This window comes from Equus quagga, chromosome 16, assembly GCF_021613505.1.
Source record: "Equus quagga isolate Etosha38 chromosome 16, UCLA_HA_Equagga_1.0, whole genome shotgun sequence".
Classification (NCBI taxonomy): Eukaryota; Metazoa; Chordata; class Mammalia; order Perissodactyla; family Equidae; genus Equus; species Equus quagga.
Genome location: NC_060282.1, coordinates 58,864,348 through 58,883,964, shown reverse-complemented (window position 1 = coordinate 58,883,964; position 19,617 = coordinate 58,864,348). Strand labels below are relative to the sequence as shown.

General features: G+C 35.8%; 1 long non-coding RNA gene across 1 annotated transcript in view; it reads right to left on the bottom strand.

Moving 5' to 3' along the window:
- Nucleotides 1-481: 481 nt before the first annotated feature.
- Nucleotides 482-19,617, bottom strand: part of LOC124228163 (uncharacterized) — a 75,703-nt gene continuing 56,567 nt past the window's right edge. The window contains exons 2-3 of the long non-coding RNA XR_006885647.1: nt 3,462-3,583; nt 482-674 (exon numbers count right to left, since the gene is read on the bottom strand). This is a non-coding gene — a long non-coding RNA (uncharacterized LOC124228163). The remainder of the gene's footprint in view (nt 675-3,461; nt 3,584-19,617) is intronic.

Here is a 19,617-nt window from a genome sequence, read left to right as displayed (position 1 = left end):
TTTAAGTGTAGTTTGCATAGAATGAGATATGCCTCATATATCTGTAAAATTCCGTATCTTTAAAAAAATTGCAAAGCTTATATAGTGATAATAGGCAGTCTTTGTTTTCCATGTACCATCTTGCTTTAGTTTCCCAAGAATTCTATGAGGTTGGTACTATTACTACCACCCCCATTTTAAAGATGAGATATCTGTGACCCAGAGAATTTTAGTCAATTGCCAGTTTTATCTGAGCAAGCAACTTGTAGAGCTGGGGTTTAAAACCACACTGTGCATTTGCAGGTATAACGCCCACCAATCAAAATTCTTATGCCTTCACTTTATTCTTTTTTTCCTTCATCTTATTTAATCGTATGTTTTTTTAAGGATAGAAAAGTAGAAAAGTAGTATAATATCTACCTATTTTATCTCCAGCTCTGGTTTCATAGATTTTGTTTCAGATCCTGCTTTTGTTGTTGTTCTTGTTTTGTTGTTCCCCTTCTTTTGCTGAGGAAGATTAGCCCTGAGCTAACATCTGTGCCAGTCTTCCTCTGTTTTGGATGTGGGTCACTGCATCAGCATGGCTGAGGGTGGTGGAGGTCCGTACCTGGGATCCAAACCTGGGAACCCAAGCCGCTGAAGCAGAGCATGCTGAACTGAACCACTACACCACGGGGCTGGCTCCTGTTGTTCCCCTTTTGGAAGAAAAATATAATAAATGGAGCTAAATCAAGCAGCAAGATGACTTGCTTACCTCTTGCCTTTCTGTGCCCACAGCCACAATCCTCTGCCAGTTCCCTAGACCCTGACTCCTGCACTCCAGCAACAAACTCACATGCCATCTCTCCCGCTCTAGCCTCTCTTTAATCCAGTCTATTGCTTACAAGTGGTGTGACAATGTTCTCAAAACATTGCATTCTTCTTGTCAGCCTCCTTTTCAAGAATAGACAGAGCCTCAGTGTTATCTATTTTATCAAAAATGTAGCACTCAAAGCCCCATGTCACCAGGGCCTCTTTTTAACCCTTCTCCTGGAGAGGCCCTTCTTTTCTATAAGTTCTAGTGTCACCTTATACCATACAACTTCCCATGGCTTCATCTGGTTTTGTGTTTGGCATTGTGGTCATGGTTTGGACCAAGCCCTGCTCTGAATTTCGTTGCCAATTTTGTTAACATTCTACCTCTTCTAGTCGGTATAGTCCACTTAACTACATTTCCTTCTCTTTTGGGCAGGGCTTTACTACTCAGGAATTCATTTGTAAAAATACCATTTCACATTTTTCTTGGTTCTCATATCTCTTAGTTCAAGATGGTGGCCTGAGAACAGTTCATATGCCTCCTGGCTCTTACAAAGCCCCGTTGAAGGAAAAATAAAGGTGTGATAAAAGTGAATAAATCCACAATAGCAAGAAAATAAGAGTGAAAGCCAACAGTGAACTAAAGTTATTAATACAATTCTGGAAGACAAGAAACAGACATGTGTGTGGTGACAGATGAAACAAAGCAGAAATAACCACAAGCCAGAATAAACAGAGGATCAGTTTAGAAAGTGATATCTGGGACAATTTTATTGGGGGCTCAGCAGGAACTCACAAGGGGCACCAGCCAGGGAGGCAAAAAAATGATGTCATTGTTTGACAACATCCGTGATGTCTCAGTCCGCCCAAGGCCCCATAAAAGTAGCATGACTGAGCTTGAAGTTTGTACCATGCAAAGAAAACTAGAGGCCCCTCTAAAATAAATGAATCGATCTGCCTAGGAATAGCTAGGATTCTGGTGTGACTTTATAGTAATTGAACATGCCAGGGTAAAGGCCTTTTTATTCTGATTTGAGGTGCCTGTGCCTGCTGTAGTTTGCTAGAGTAAAATGAGCAATCAACATATTCACACATGTACCCAAAGAGTCAAAGATTTTATAGCCATAGAATAAGAACAAACATTTATGAAAAAAGGAAAAATCATAGAAAAAGAAAAAGGTCTTCGAAATTAAAAATATGACTGCCAAGAATTAAAAGTGGTACAGTAGTGACTGAGATTTGAATAAAACTGCCTCCTAGATTTTAAACACAAAAATTCAGACTGAAAATAGAAAAGGAACTTGAGTGCTGTGAGGGAGGCTGAGTGAAAATGGAACTGAGACAAGCATAAAAGAAATGAGTTGAAGGTCTTCAGAATAAAAGTCTACTATACAGCTAATTCAAATTAGAATTAAATGCAGATTAAATAGAATTAAAAACAAAATCCATCCTTAGAAGGATTTTTGTGAAACTTCAGATCTCCAAGGACATAAAGAAGATTCTAAAAGCCTTCTGAAAGGAAAAAAAATAACTAAATAAATATTTTCTTAGGAAGAATATTCAAATAGGCAACAAAGTTCTCATCAGCCACACTTGATGCTAGAAGAATCTCGAGTAATTCTTCCATGGAAAGAGAAGATTCTGCTTGTAGCCCTCACCTGAGCCCCCAGTCTTAGTTATTTATGCTATTTATGGGACTGTATATGTGGTTGATACTTGTTAAGTTGACCAAAGGATATGAAGATGAATGAGAAATCCTTCCAGCCAGAGGTAACCCTGTAGCTCTTCTACCTATTATATCATTGTATTTCTTAGTAGGTTCTGGAATATCCCTCCATTTCTGCACCACCAATTTCTTCCGTTCTGACAACTTTTTCAAAATTTAGCAATGTACCCTGAGTATCTTCCTCTTTTATCACATGGAGATTAACCTCATCCTTCTTTTAATTTATTTATTGAGATGTGATTCCTACACCATCTATGACTCACCCATTTATAGTGTACATTTAAAGTGTACAATTCAATGAGTTTTAGTAGAATCAATCACAAATATGTGCAATCATTACTCTAGTCCATTTTAGAACATTTTTGTGACCTCAAAAAGAAATCCTGTATCATTTAACAGCCCCTTCTTGTGTACTTTCCCCTAACCCACCCCTAAGCAAACACTTTTCTACTTTCTATCTCTATAGATTTCCCTATTTTGGATTTTCATATGAATGGGATCATATAATACGTGGACTTTTGTGACTGGTTTCTTTCACTAAGCATATTGTTTCCAAGTTTGATCCTAGTTGTAATATGTATCAACATTTCATTCCTTTTTACGGCTACATACTACATTGTGTGAAATGCCACATTTTGTTTATCTATCCATCCATCTGTTGATCAACATTTGGATTATTTCCTCTTTTTGGCTATTATGGATAATGCAGCTATAAACATTCATATACAAGTCTTTGTGTGCACGTATGTTTTCATTTCTCTTGGTATATATCTAGGAATGAAATTGTTGGGTCATGTGGTAACTCTACCTTTAATCATTTGAGGAACTGTCAGTCTGTTTTGCAAAGCAGTTACATCATTTTACATTCCCATTCCCATTGACATTTTACTTTTACATTACAGCAGGGTCAGAGTATGAGGGTTCCCATTTCTCTAGATTCATGAAGGATATATCTCGAGACCTTCTTGAATCTGTAAGTTTCTATATGCAGAAATGCTGAATTCTCTTGACTCTTCCTCAAATCACATTTCGGCATGGCATCTTGCATTTGTTGGACATATCATTAGCTCCGAAGTTAATTACCTGTCAATAAATTGTTATTCATCACTAGATGAGAAAATTTACACTGGTTGGACAATCATTGTCGTTTTTATTAATTGCCTTAAAAATGTATGTAGAACATATGTGGGAGACTCACTCATGTCATACATCAGATTAATTTAAAGAATGAATTATCAAAATATTTTCTTGTGACAATCATCATGATGTTCTCAGACCTTTTAGTGGCACTTTACTTCCAACACCACCCTGGTCACTTTTCACTGATACACACATACACTATAACAAAAGTTACCTTGTATTTGCACATCAAGGATTATAGAATCAAAAAGCTACATGGAGATATGGATTCTGGTTGATCAGGTTTGCTCACTCACTCTTATCCATTAAGTGATTTGCATCTCAACGGCAGTCTTAGAACATAGGCAATTCAAATTTTTCAGTTGGCAAAACTCCTAATGAGTTCATGTCATGGGCTTTTGAATTTTCTCTAAAATAGTCAAAATTATGGATGCTAACTCTTCACTCTAAGGATCTCCCGAATAAAACCTAGGAATAGTGAACAATAACACTGCCTTACTTTCTATCATTCAGAGACATTTAGTAAGTGGAGTTTTTCCAGGGGATGGTGAGGGTCTCAAAATCAAGAGAAATAGTTGAAAACTCTGAGATTAGGTAATGCAAAGAGATTTGATAACTGGCTTCAAATAACAAAAGTACTTTCATATGGAAAAAAGATTACGTCTTGTTAGTTTAACCACAGAGGGTAGAACTAGGGCAAATGAATATAACTTTCAGAGGATTCAGTTCAGAGAAGTACTTTACAAAAATTAGAACTCAACATTCTTGGAATGGGATCTGGTAATAGGCAGTGAATTCTACAGACTTGGACCTATTCAAGTCGAAGCTGGTCAAGCCCTTCATCAGATAACGCGGTGGTGCTGATGAGGTGTTAGAATAGATATTCTTCCAGGTTTTTCTCGTACCACAGATTCTGTTCTGAGTTCATACATGCTATAAAACATTGAGGGCTTAATTTAATAATTACCAGAGGGCTGGATGTTATTCTTTTGTAATGACATTAAAATATTACTGTAGCAAGAAATATTAGAATTTGTAATCTAATCTTCTGGCTCTTTCTGACTTGAGGATGTTATTGGCGGGGGGAGGGGGCAATTCTGCTATTTGTCATTCTAGAGAAGCAAAATTGAGCTATAATTGTCTTAAAGTGTTTTTGCAAAGTATAATTTTCTCATGATGTTCATCATATAATTAAATTGATTTTACAAAATATATAGTATATGTTAACTGTATCAACAAATGAAATGGCATTCTAGTCTGACAGTCTCACATACAAATACACATCTCAAACTTACAAACTCTTTTAAAATATGGTAAATAATATAATTCACTAAAAATCACCTTATAAAAATTTAAAATTTTTCATTCAAATTATGCTTTCATATATAAGATGATCACTCATTTTATATTATTTTATTTTACTTGCCTTGTACTAAATATACAGATTACTACATTATTAAAGGGCTAGTCTCTTTTTTTTGTCCTAAAGTTTTAGTATATAGAGAATAAGTAATTTAAAAACAATAATAATCTTTAAAAATTTTCCTTTAGAACGCTATGGTTATACACCTAGAAACAGATCATAGATATTATATTGGTATTTTCAAGACACAGATACCACATTTCCAGAAAACTAAGGCCCCCTAATGATCTGTCTGTAAATTATATATGACAAATGGTGAAGAAAAAGAGAAGAAAGAAGATGAGTTTTTACATTCAAATCCATGGTACAACACTCAGGTAACTGTAGGTTAGGTAACAGGTGACTCAGACAAGTCACATATATCTCTGGGCTTCAGTGTCTTCAACTGTAATATGAGTATAATGGTACTCACCATTTACGGTTGTCCTAATTATCATAGGTTTTATATATGATAAATATAGAATATAAGAATAAGAATAAGTCCAGTTACGAGCCATATGACATTGTTTCAGTCAACGATGGGCCACATATATGACAGTGGCCCCAAAAGTTTAGTACCATTTAGCCTAGGTGTGTAGTAGGCTATGTGATCTAGGTTTGCGTACGTACCCTCTATGATATTCGCACAATGATAAAATTGCCTAATGACACACTTCTCAGAATGTATACCCATCGTTAAGTGACAGATGACTGTGTAAGAAGAAGAATATAAGAAGAAAAGTATAACTCTTACAGTGCTAGACAAACCACAGGCGCTTGATCAGTTGTCGCTCTTATTGCTGTAGCTCCTAATATTACTGCTATGATTACTTTTTAAAGAATCTTTGCAATGGAGTTAGTTGCCTCCGTTAATTGCCCAACCTCAGCCCCCTACACTTCAACAAGATATTTAAGATATCAGAGAAAATCCATATTGGTTATCCCATTTTATTTATCTTGAAAATAGAATTGTTTGAAGATAATTGTTGATAAAACCAAAACCAATAGTCTAGCTACTCAATGCCAGCTCTAGAAAGTTAACACCCATATGGAAAGGAATAAAATGTCTCCAAACCTATATTTCTTTTAGAAACTTAGCTATTCTCCTACCCTAAATCCTGGTATTAGTTAGTTCTCAACTACAAAAGTTCAAATCTCTAATATACAAGAAATAATATTACATTATTGTCAATATGCTATTTTTGCTAATAAAGAAATTAATATATAAAAATTGCTAACTTTTGTACATATAAGTAATAATATATGGTCCTAGTCCCAAGAATTTTGCAAACTATTATGAAGAAAAATACAAACATAATTTCATTTATTTTCTTGATAGAAGTAGGTAAGAACTGCCAATTTTTTTTGGAGTGGAGGAGTTTAACTATGCCAGGTAAATTTCTTAAATTTATTCATTCTTTTTCCTATATTTTCTAATTTGCTTTATGTTTTCTGTGCACCAACTAACCCCTTTCTTCTTTTTTGCTTTTCTTTCAGTTAAGTTTTTGTTTTACAGTTATATTTTCTAGTTTGTGCATCATTTTCTAATGCACATCCCTACTGTATCATCTACAGCTCACAGAGAGAGTGGGTTAGTTATGTTGCAGCAGACTAAGACATCACTCTTGAGCAGAGTGTTCATGCCAGGCACATCTCATACTTCCACCCATTGTTGGGTGCCTTTGGGTGTCTAATCCTGACCAGTGGCGCCTGGATGATAGGGTTGACATGACACAAATCATAGCAACTAGTGCCTGCATTTTCCCTAGAGAGTGCCAAGCATATGGCTCGTATCTGGTATACTTATCCAGCCTAGATCCTGATTAGTGTAGTCAACATCTCTATTAGCCTGAGTTTGTGGTCATGGTTGTAGTAAGGATATTCCTTGCTGAGATTGTGCAGATTTGCAATAGAGACTGGAGAGAAACCCAGTGACATGGAACTTCCCTTGAAGCTGCATGTATGTATGTATGTGCATAGGAAATACAAAAGGGTCCAACAAAAGTAGAAGCTGGAAAACACCTGAAAATGGTCTCAACTTTGAATTTTCCCCTGCCTATACACAGATTTATGTGCATAAAAAGGAAACCTTAGTAAATCAAGGTGATTGAGCATAATTCATATATTGTGATTAGGTGACCTTGGTCTCTGCAGAAACAGAAACCCTAGTAAGCTAAGCTTTAAAACAAAAACAAGAAGATAAAAGCACTAAACAGAGACATCAGTGGTCACACACTGCAGGAGAAACAGATTTCACAGATTTAGACCAGGAAAGTTACTAAAGTAATGAACAAACAAAAACAAAACAACAGCAAGAACTGTCAGAGGGGGAAAATGAAAATCCAAAAAAGTTAAAATACGTTATCTAAAATGTCAAATTTTTAACAAAAAATTACAAGGCATTCAAAGAAACAGAAAAGTGTAATCCATCCTGAGGAGGGGGAAAAACCATCAATGAACTGATTCTGATTGTTCCTAGATGTGGATGTGACAAAGACTTCAAAGTGACTATTATAGGTATCATCAAAGAAGTAAAGAAAAATTATATTTGAAGAGTTAAAAACAAGTATAACAACAATGAATCATTAAGCAAATTTGCAAAAAGGGGATAGAAATTACAGAAAGTTATATAAAAAAAGCTGAAGCTTCTACCTCAATAAAGAAATAAAGAGAAGATAAATAAATAAATAAATAAATAAATAAATAAATGAGATGATGAAAAATAAAAGATTGAAGAAAACTTAACAGAAACTCTGAAACCTAAGTGATAACTTAAAACATACCCACAAACATTAAATGGGAGTCAAAACAAAAGGGTATATTCTGCATGATTCTATTTATATGAAATTTTACAAAAAACAAATATAGTGTGATTTAAATTGAATCAGTTGTTGCCTGGAACTGAGGGTCATGGAAGTGAATCAATTTGTAAATGGACACAAGCAAATAGACAAGAAGATTAGTGCCCTCTTCAATATCAAACAGCTTAACAGAAATCAGGCAATAAATTTAGTGAGGGTTTAGTGAAATTTATAGGGATATTAGGTGGAAAACACAACAAAGAAAATAATTGTGTAAGCACAATCATCAGGTTTATTCTAGACCAGCTCCTTGCTTTACCTATGACCTGCCCACATTGGAAGCATCTCAGTGTCTTAGAATCTAAGCAAAACTAAATGCTGTCCTGTAAGGAAGAGAAGTTGTTTTCTTGTTTGGCTAAGATCCTCTTACATTTCCTGTCACCTGATTGCAAACTTCCCTAGATAAACCACGGCCCTATCCACAAGAATGTGGTCTAGCTCTATGTTCAATAAGACATCCACACAATGGTTTGATGCCTCGTCATTTCCCAAAGTCTTGGGTTTTTCACTATCAGATAACACCATATGTAAAACATCAACATCCCAGGACATACTGTGCTGTCCATGCTTAACCCATTTTCTTTTTATTCCGTAATTATCACACCCAGGGTTCTGTTTCCAACCAGAGTTGCCATATTGTATGAAGGGTAAATGGGACATTAGGGACAATATTTGTGAAGGTTGCATCACTATGCCTGGCACAGCAATGTGTGAAGCAAATGTTATATCTCTTCCAACTTTTTTTTTCCCAAAGAAATATTTGATTTTATCAGTAAGTCATGAAATATTTTAATCAGTGGGATGATTAGATCAAATTTATGTCTTAAAAGGTTACTCAGGTAGAAGTGTGGAGGGCAAGACTAATGCCTAGGTGAAAACTCACTTAAGACAAAAGAGGGGGAATGGTGGAGGAAGATGAAGCTATAGACATCATTAGAAGCTAAAATGTAAGCTACATTTTACATACAAAATATATGTTAAATTTTTTGAAAATGATTATGCAGAAAATGGAGAATTAATGAAGATCTTTAAGATATGGGGAAAATGGTCAAAACTGTGTTTTAGGGGCATGCTTCCAGATTAATATAAGCAAGATACCAAATAATTGGAACTAGAGAAGGGAGATGTTAGAACTTTTTAATTACCTTGGTGATAAATGCTTGAGATGTTAGAATTTTTAAATTACCTAGGTAATAAACGCTCAAATCTGAACTTATAGTGATAAAATTAGTAGTGATAATGGCTTTTAGAGTAGTTAACTTTATTGAATGCTCACTCTATACCACAATGCCAGGCACCACTCCAACCATTCATTTAATCTGCACAACACTGAGTAATCTTGGTACTGCTATTATCATCATTTGGCAGAAGTTATGTAACTTGTCCAAGCTGACAAGTAACAGAGTAGCCAGCCTGGATTCCAATCCAGGCTAACTCCAAAAACTGTGCTTACAAACTCTATACTAGGTGAAATATTGTAAAGAGAGAATGACTGACTGGGTGCCAGTGGTCAAAGACCGTGACGTGCGACCCAGAGATTTCTAACCTGGGGAAAGAGTTGGAAATAAGCCCTCAGGACTTTTATTCTTAGAATTATGATTCATTCTCTTCCTTCTTTTAGCTTGAGCTTATATTTCTCAAAGACTGGACCCTCTAAATTTTCTCCCCACTATAACAGTACTTAATGTAAAAGATATGTCATATTTCTTTTAAAATATTCTAATGTAACTCAGTCTGGCTGAGTCCCTGCACTTGCTGGGGTTTTTGAGAACTTCAATGTCAATCATTATTGAAGCTCCGCCTCCTCCTCTGCATCAACAAGACCCTGAACAATGAAGAAGGAATCTGTTTCCTAGTTGCATGGACTCCTTTGGCCAATCTTTGTCGCTGCCAACCCTAGTTCACCATCAATCAGGCACTATTTTGATGCTCACAGCCAGCATTGACACTGAAACCACTAAGGTACCCAAAGCAGAAGCATGTAAGTGAAACGTGTTCCTGTGTGCCCATGCCACTCTTCCCATAGAAGTTTTACTTTGGATCCCTATATTTGAGAGGAAACTAGTATTCTCCCACCTGGGAAACTCAAAGTACCCTGTTCTTCTCACTCTCAGGGAAACCACTTTTCTTTCTTTCAGCTCTCATAATTTATGGGCTCCCCATCACCTCCCTGAGAATACATAGCTTGATCTTCCCATAGGCCTTGGGCCAACAATTAAACACCACTGTCAATGGGGCAGATCTAGCTCACCGATGTGCTTAGTTGGGCCAATAAAGTGCTGACCTACACATTATTATCAATTGTCAGCAATTAAACGTGGATATTTCATATAAAAATCTAGAGCCCATGTTCACAACTAGAAAAAACAGACTGGGGTTTTAATGGTTATCGGTTATCATTCTTGCATATGGAGTTCTTGTAGCCTGTACCAATTTCCCCTTACTTCCCTGACACTGAAGTCAGGTGTCAGTTCTATTTTTCACTTGGCCCTTGAAGATATTCAGGGTATCTTCAGGCCTAAGGTAACCCAGAGAGAAGCACAAACTGCTAGGATGTGAAGGCCCTCACTATTCTCTGAGAAAATATCTCATTCTTTTGTAATGAGCCTGGGACTAAGAAAACATAAATACCTTTATTTACTCATTCAGGTTATTCTGCCATATTAACTTTTTAGCAGAACACTCTGTTTCTGTTATAATGATGTTCTGTCATCTCAACCATTGATACTTGTACAATGAACTAGAGAAATTAAGTTGTTACTTATAACACCCTAGTGAGCACTACACCCAATAGGTTAGAAGAGGTGCCCATCACATTGGTTGTGAACTGTTGTCAGAAAGATTGACTAGATACATATCTGCCCAGAGCAGTCAGCCAGGCGAAATGTGATCAACTATTTGGATTCAAGTATAATCAGTTTTACTCTTGCAAAGCTGAAATGTCTATATTACTGAGAGAATATTTTTCATAGAGTAATCTTCTAACAGATTCTAAATCAGTCACGCTAATTCCAGCAGATCTTGAAAAACACACTTGAAATGTGTTTTCAGATGGGGAACATATATTTCTAACTCAGTAATTGGAAAGAAAGAAAGATAAGTGAGAGGGAATGAAGCAAGAATGAAGAAAATGTGAAAATTAATAAAGGGAAATATCATTTGAAATGCAGTAAGGAGGCTGGAATGGGGAGCTCCCATGAAGTACCACTTGAGGTTAATTACAGGAAAGACAGTCAATTACAGACCCCAACAGAAAGAAGTCATCAATGGAAAGATAGTCAATTACACACCCCAATGGAAGTTATCAACAGGAAAGAATTATCAGTTACAGAAACAAATGCACATTGCATTCCAAACAGAAATTGATTATGCCAGCACGTAAGCCAATGAGAAACCATCACCACCCTGAACGCTTGTTTTCATCCAATGGATTTTTGTTCAAAACAATCCCTCCCAACTTCCACCTTTGTCTCTATAAAATAACGTCCCTCTCCTTTGTTTGTTGGATTTGCCTATGCATATCCCGAATTGCAATTCTTTGGCTATTCCTGAGTAAACTAATTTCGCTGGTATAATAACTAGTTATTTTATTTTTAAGGTTGACACATGTGGTGTCCAAAATGGGATCCAAAGGAAGCAATCCCCAAGAGAGGACAGCCCCCAGAACCCAGTGCGGTACTGGCCCTGAGCCCCTTGTACTCATCCCTTCCACAAGTCACTGCTTCCTTTTGGTTTGAAGAATCTCCTCTCAGATTTCAAGCTCCACTCCCTTTGCATTCTGAGCTCTCTAACTTTATTCAGGATCAGAAGAGACTTTGTCCTCTCCGGGCAGGGACTTTGTACTCCTGGTTCAAGGCTCTGTCCTTGAATCCAAGGCGTCATTCTTGGTCAGTCCTCAGTTGTTTTCTGAAGGTAGCACAGTTCCTTTTGGGGCTCCGGTTTGCTGAACATCCAGGAGTTTTCTTTGGTTTTCAGATTCCTTTCAGAATCAGGGCTGGGAATCCAGCAACTTTTTGTTTTAGATTCCTTCGGTGACCAGGGCTAGAACTCTAGCAACTTTCTTGGGTTTTCAGAGGAAATTTCAGAAATGGAGTCCCGGTCATCTTAACGTTTTGAGGGAAACCCTCCTTCAGGGATCCCAACCGGGTTTATTTTGAGACCTTTGGGTCCCTTACATGTGCATTTTTAATTAAGTGAGTCAGACTGACCAAGAGTAGTCTGAAATTACAGTGACCATTGTGAGGATCCTTAGATCCCAAATTCATTTTTCTTAAAACCAAATTGGAAGAACATGGCTCTAAAATTAAGCAAAATTAGTGATGTGTTTATTTTAATTGGTAACAGGAAGCTTCCAAACATGTATAAAACTAAATTGTCCTCACTACAAGATAACATATCTAGGTTAGCTAAAATAGAGAAAAAACTGAGGGAAACAAAATGGCTTCTGAGGCCTCTCTTTCCCTTCTCCCGTTTTCTTTGTCTTATGCCCAGGTCCCACCTCTAGTGCCATCTTCTTCCTTCCCTTTCGCACCATCTCTAGTGCTGAAACTTTCATTATGTGAGCAAGTAACCTTAGTTCCTCTGCCAGAAACACATTTTGGATCCAAGATTCTTTTGAACTTTGTACCTGAGACATGGCTAAAATTTTTAAAACAAAAGCTATAAGGTCTGTATGTCTGTCTATATGTTATGCATGTGATATTTTTCTACCTCCAGATGATATTGCTAAGGTTGATTAATGAAAGAACTCTTTTTAATTGGCTTACAATTAAGTGCTTATAGATTAAGTATTACTAAACCTCAGACAAAATTTGTCAGCAAGATAGTAATTTAAGATGATGGTTGGCTATTTAATGTCATATCCAAGCATGATTGTTAAAAGCAAGTAATTTAAATAAGTATAAATAAGATCAAACTTTATACTAAGTTAAACTAAATAATGGGTGGTCATTGAATATCTAAATCGTTTCCAGGTAAGATGAACATTAATTACCAAACATAGGTTTATCTACTTTTGCCTTCCTATTACAGAGAAACTAAAGATATTTGAGTCTATTAGTGAGCATGTTTCATACCATTCTGAGAAATTTTCTATGAAAAAGGTGTATATTTCTAGAAATTTATAAAGGTATTTATAGATTCTTCAAGCTACAAAATGCTCTTATAATTCACAATTGCTTACTTCTTAGTTTTTCACTGGAAATTAAGGATTCTAAGGGTTAATAATTCTAATCAATATGTTTAATAATATGGGAAACATCTCCGTATGCAAGGAAAGTAGGATGTCTATTTTGATAAAAGAAAGTATAAGGAGTGAAAATGCATTTTGTTGAGGGAAAAGAAAGTAATTTTGTCCTAAATAGAAGCTAGTTATTTTGGAATGGGTAGGAGGAAAACATAGGACAAAACTCTAATAAAAACGTGATGAAGGTTTGTGAAAAGGAATCTTGGGAAAGGAATTTTGATATGTGGTCAAGCTGGCTAAGATTAAAATGAATTGATTAAAATGAGTTTTAATACCAAAATAAGCTGATGCAAAATTAATTTGGATTTCTTTTTCATTGAAAGGACAAGGTTTTCTTGGTCAATTGGTCTGCTTTTGATAATAGATTGTGAAAACTTCTTTACCTTTAAGTAATATGTCTAGAAAACAGAGATTTTGTCTTTTATCAAAATTATTTCCTGTGTTGTTTCTATCAAGTCTTTAACTATTTAAGAGAACTGAGTCATCTTGGTATTGAAGGAGTTAAATTTTTCTTACAACCACGTAACCTTTGGTATTTACCTTTGAAACCATCTCCTTTTTTACTTTAGTCAAATAGATTCTAAAATAATATTTTTTAATGATCTGTGATCCTAGTTGGTCAAATGCCCAAATCATTTGATGTTTTTGACAAGCTTCAAAATATTCAAATTCCAAATGAAATCTTTTCAACCTCCGCGTAACTTTGGAATTTTCCAGAGGGAACCTGGGGCATCTCAAAAGATTTGTTCTCTCTCCTTATAAAAAGAGAGAGATTATGCTAATTAGGCTTCTTTGGAATATCAAATTGCATGAGAAGCGTGGTCAAATCAGCAATAAGCCTTTTTAGATTATATTGTGTGGGTGAATGTTGCCAAAAAGTGTTCTAGAAATTATATAAAATTACTAGAAATCTGATATGTCTTGATATAATGTTATTACCCGTGATTCTAGTTACTATCTAAAATGTATGTCACAAGAATACCCACATTTCCTTGTCAATTGCCTTTTTTAAAGCCTTTTGTCAGTTACAGACAGTTATTGTTTTATACTGATGCTTTTACAAATATATTTTATTTTCAAAGAGAATCATAGAAAAGACTTTGACAAATACTCTGGAATACAGGTTTTTATACCTTTAAGATCATTATACTGAACGGGGTGGGAATTTCTGGAACTCGAATGTAGGACTGATTGCTTTGATGTTTTGTTTTCTGGATGTAAAGGACTCCTTTTTATCCTCTGCTCTAAGCCATCTTACAGCAATTTGGTAAAGCGTATCTTTGCAACAAGGGTTGAAACATTTATCTTTTTTTCTGTCTACATGATTCCTCCAGAATGCAGAAACTCAAGGTTTCATGACAATGTATATATTTGCATGGGTTCAGTGAAGGCTTGTTCTCTTTGTAACAGTACACAGTTGGAAATACTGGTTACATTACCATGACTTTGACTAAAATGTCATATTGAAGAAAGATGTACATAGACTCAGAAATGACCAGACAGCTTTAAGGAGCTGCTTGGAATAATCAGCCTATATAAATAATGAAGCCAAGTTTAATACAGATTAGTTTTACTATGATTACTTCTAATAAAAATAGGTGTAATTGTGGAGAAAGAAATTATGTTTGCGACTTTGTAGATATTAAATTCTAGTCCTATTAATTGTCTCTAAGGTTTTGTTATATACCTGTTAGCTAGAATGGATCTGAAATTCTTCTAGTTTCCTTAAATGTCTGGCTATGATACTCCAAACTAACATTTTCCATTTTTACTGCACTTGAAGTATCTTTGGAGGAGATTGTACCAGGCCCTCCTCTCTACCCAGACAGCAGCCAAACTTCAGGGACTCAAGCCTTGGGTACACATCTCACAGTTAAAGAAGGCTCCACCTGACATCTAGTCCTGTACAAATGCTGGGGCCCTCTGAATCAAATTGACTTGGAAGAGAAGCAGCCAACATCTGAGGCAGATGGCTTTCCCAAGATGTCTGGACAAGGCCTCTATACTTTTCTTTCACTGCTCTCTCTCACCTTGTCTCCTCCCTCCCTCCTTTGGAAGGATAATGCCCTTGTCCTTATTTCCCACTCCCTCACAAAAGGGGGAAACCTCTCTGACTGCTGGATTTGCCATCAGAAACCTTAATCTATTTGGGACAATAATAACCAGTTAGTTCACCCTATAAGTAATTTCACTGGAATTCTGAATGCCATTGTATGTTTAAATTGTTCTTCAGCCCATTTTATAAAATCCAGGTACTAAGCCCACCTAATTTCATTCCTTGCTTTAATTTGATCCAACCTTGGGTGGGAAAGACAAGATCTTATGAATACTTGTATGATAAATTCTGTGGGATGGCCAATGTAAATTGGGTTATTTGTACACTTGTTAATATACCTATATATTTAGGTAACCTCTCAATATGTAATAATGCAGCATCTGAGCCTTTGTTAGATGGTGGTAATGCCTCTATGCCAGTGAAAGAGTCCATAGATACTGTTCCTTATGCAGGAGCCCATGGTTCATTTTCATATATGGAGGCTCTGACAATAGCCTTTATGCTTGGGCATTTCATTGCCTTGACAGCTGGAAAGTACAAGAATGGTGTGCTCTTGCCATATTCATGACACTTTCTCCCTGCATAACAAATTAGAGTGGTCATTTCCACTAAATTCCTATAATTACCTGAAACAAGAACTTCCAGGAGACACGTGTGATTCTGGCTTTACCTCCATGGATCAGAGTGAATGCCAATGAACCAATAATTGGGAATTTCTCCCTAACACTAGAAGGAAGAGTTACCAGTTCCACAGTCAAAGCAGTTACAACCCAACAACTGTCACTTAACTCACTGGCCAGGGTAGTTTTAGACGACCGTATAGCTCTTGATTACCTACTTGGTGAGCAGGGAGGTGTCTGTGCAGGAACAAATACCTCCTGTTGCATATGGATGAACACCTCTGGGAAAGTAGAGACCCAATTACATAGAATTAGAGAGCAAGCACATTGCCTACAACAGATTTCACCCAATAACCCACTGTCTTTGGATTTATTCAGCTGGTTACCCTCAGATGTGGGCTCTCAAACAAATTGAGCTTGTTGAATCGTTCCTAATGCTGCTTTGTGTATTTGCTGTTAAACTCTGTACCTATATCACCTGTTAAACTTTTGTAAACATGACGTACCCAATAAGATGATGTTAGCTCAACAATTTGAAATGATTTCGGATGCTTACGACCTCAGACAACTATAGACTTTGACTAAGAGATGCCTGGGAGTTCTACCTGCTGGCCTTCCTTGTTAATAAATGGTATCCAAGCACTGGGCACTCTCCTTCCAATTTGGGACATGACAACCAGGGAAAGGTTCTTTAGGCACTGAGGGACAAAACCACTACATGCAGAGAACTTGACTCTTGATCAGTGACGCTTTCAGAAAATGATCTTGAGCAAAAGGGGAAATGTAAAAATTAGCAAAGTACAACCTCATTTAAAATGGATTCAGGAGGCCAGAAGGGGGAATTCCCATGCAGTATCACTCGAGGTCAATTACAGGAAAGATAGTCAATTATAGACCCCAATGGAAGCTGTCAACACGAAAGAGTCATCAATTACAGGAAGAAGTGCACATTGCATCCCTAACAGAAATTGACTACCCCACCAGCTAAGCCAGTGAGAAACTATCACCACCCTGAACTCTCACTTTCTTCCAATGGACTTTTGTTCAGAGCAACCCCTCCCAAACCCCTCCTTTTTCTCTGTAAAATAGCATTCCTCTCCCTTCTTTGTTGGATTTGCCTTTGGTCCACTACAGCAAGCACATCTCAAATTGCAATTCTTTGGCTATTCCCCAAAAACTCGTTTTGATGGTAAAACAATTAGCTGTTTTATTTTTAAGGTTGACAAAACAAAGAGAGAGCACTTGGCATGGTGGTGTTCATGTCCTCTGCAACGACCACCTGGCCCTGCTTCCCACAGTAGAGTAACTATTACTTTGTTATATTGATCCTGGTTTCTCATGTCTTAGAGCTTAGAATTTGTCCTGTTTTTGCGAAGTAGAATTTTGAAAGTGAAATCCAATAAAATTTCAATATAGATCTTTTAACAGATCTGAAGTATACCAATGTTAGCATTGAGTTTATTCAAAGAAGTTTCAAATTTCTCAACTCATTATATTATAAAACAGCAACAAATTGAAATAAGATAATTCTGCGTGTTAATTCTGATTAACAATGCCTTCATTGGTGGTTCTGAACTTACCTGAGCATGACAACCTCCTTGTAAATCAAAATGTTTTCTTCACCCTTACAATAATACAACTGTAATTTTAGTATTCATTAGTAGAGAAAATACATAATAATAAAGAGCTATTTTGAATTCATTGATATTTAAGGTTTTTGTACTTTGTATTTATGTGTTACATCATTAGTCGAATACATTTAAAAATAAGTCATCAGACACTTTTTGGTGTACACATGCACTTTTAGAACTCTTATAGTAATTTTGTGACATCCTCTCTTTCACTAGGAGTCCATAAATCATACATTGGTAACCACTGATTTACACAAAGCATACTTTGGAGAGTTGAGTTGTGTAAATGAGTCTTATTATCTGAATCGAAATGTATGTATCTGTGAATGTAACAATATTACACTACGCACAACTCTAAGACAACTGTTCAAGAAAGCTAGCCACTATTTGTCAGCTTTGAGCAAATTTGGCAAATTGTCAGTAACCCACCAAAGGCTCTCTTCTTGACATATTTCCAATCTGAACAGATTGTGAGTAGAGTTGCTTTAATTCAGCCTGTCACAAAGCTCACTACTGTAAATCAAAGAGATGCACTTGAGATCACATGTGAGAAAAAACTATGCACTTTGTAAAGGCATGCTGGATAAAAATCTATCATATCATCTGTTTTACAGATCTACCATTACAATTTATAGATACTAAAAGCAGGAAACAAAAATAAAATGTCACTGTTTCTATTAATGTCAAAAGTACATCTATAAAAGTCTCTTGTCTTATCAAGGAGAGGTAATAGCTAATCCTGTAGAATATTCCTGTCGTACAAGCGAATTGACACCAAGAATATCTCTATGTATTCATTTTGCTCTCTTATTTTCATCTGAGATATTTTAATTTTAGGATTTTAAAAATAAGTTTATCCTTTTTATTGCATATTTATAACTTTTCCTCTTAGTTTGGAATTATTAGATTTTAAATGTAGATCATGGATAAAAATTTTTTGTAACACATTGAAAGTATCTGGGTTTTCCTAAAATTGTTATGAATACTACTTCATTGTGGACAGTTATTTGATAATTAGACTTATTTTAATCTACACGCAGTAAAATTCACTAGTTTGGAGTACAGCTCTATGGTTTTCAACATGCCTTTACACACAGATTTGTATAACAACTACCACAAACAGGATCAGAACAGTTCCATCACCACATAAAACTTCACCGTGCTTTTTCCTTGTATTCAAACCCTCCTGCACCCCTAATCCTGGCAACTAGTGATCTGTTTTCTGTTTCTATAGCTTTGCCATTTCTAGAACGTTACGTAAATAGAAACTTGCAATAAGAAAACTTTCAAGACTGGATTCTTTCACTTAGCATATGCGTTTAAGATCCATCTATGTTGTTTCGTGTATCAATAGGTCATTCCTTTTCTTTGCTGAGTAGTATTTCATTGCATTGATGTACCACTTTTTGTTTATCCATTCACCCACCAAAGTGCATTTTGGTCCTTTCTGTTTTTAGTGATGAATAATGATGCTATAAATATTCACATACAAGATTTAATATGGAAATAAATTTTATGTCTCTACAGTAAATATGTAGGAGTAGGATTGCTGTATGCTATGGTAGACATATGTGTAACTTTATAAGAAACTGGCAAACTCTTTTCCAGAGAGTGCTTCGGGTATTTTGCATATTGACTAGCAAAGCATGAGAGTTTCTGCTTCTCTGCATCTTTGCCATCATTTGGTATTGTCAAGTTCTATTTTTCTTACTCATTCTAAAAATGTGTAGTGGTATCTCCTTGTGGTTTTGATTTGCGTTTCCCTAATGGCTAATGATGTTGAACATCTTTTCATGTACTTATTTTCCCTTCTGAATAGATTCTTTGATGAAGTGTCTGTTAGATTTTTTTCCCATTTTTTAAATGGGTTCTTTGCTTTCTTACTGTTGGATTTTCAGAGCACTTTTATATATTCTGAATACTAGTCCTTTGTCAAATATACAATTTGCAAATATTTTGTCCAGCTGGTGGGAGGATTGGCTTTTGATTTTCATAACAATGCCTTTAGCAAGGCAAAATAATTTAAATTTGATGAAGTTCAATTTATCTTGCTTTTTTTTCCTTTATGGAATTAAGTATTGTTTCTATGAACTTTCTCCTATCCCAAGTTTCAGAAGATTTTTCTCTGATGTGTTCTTCTATAAATTTTATATATATTTTAC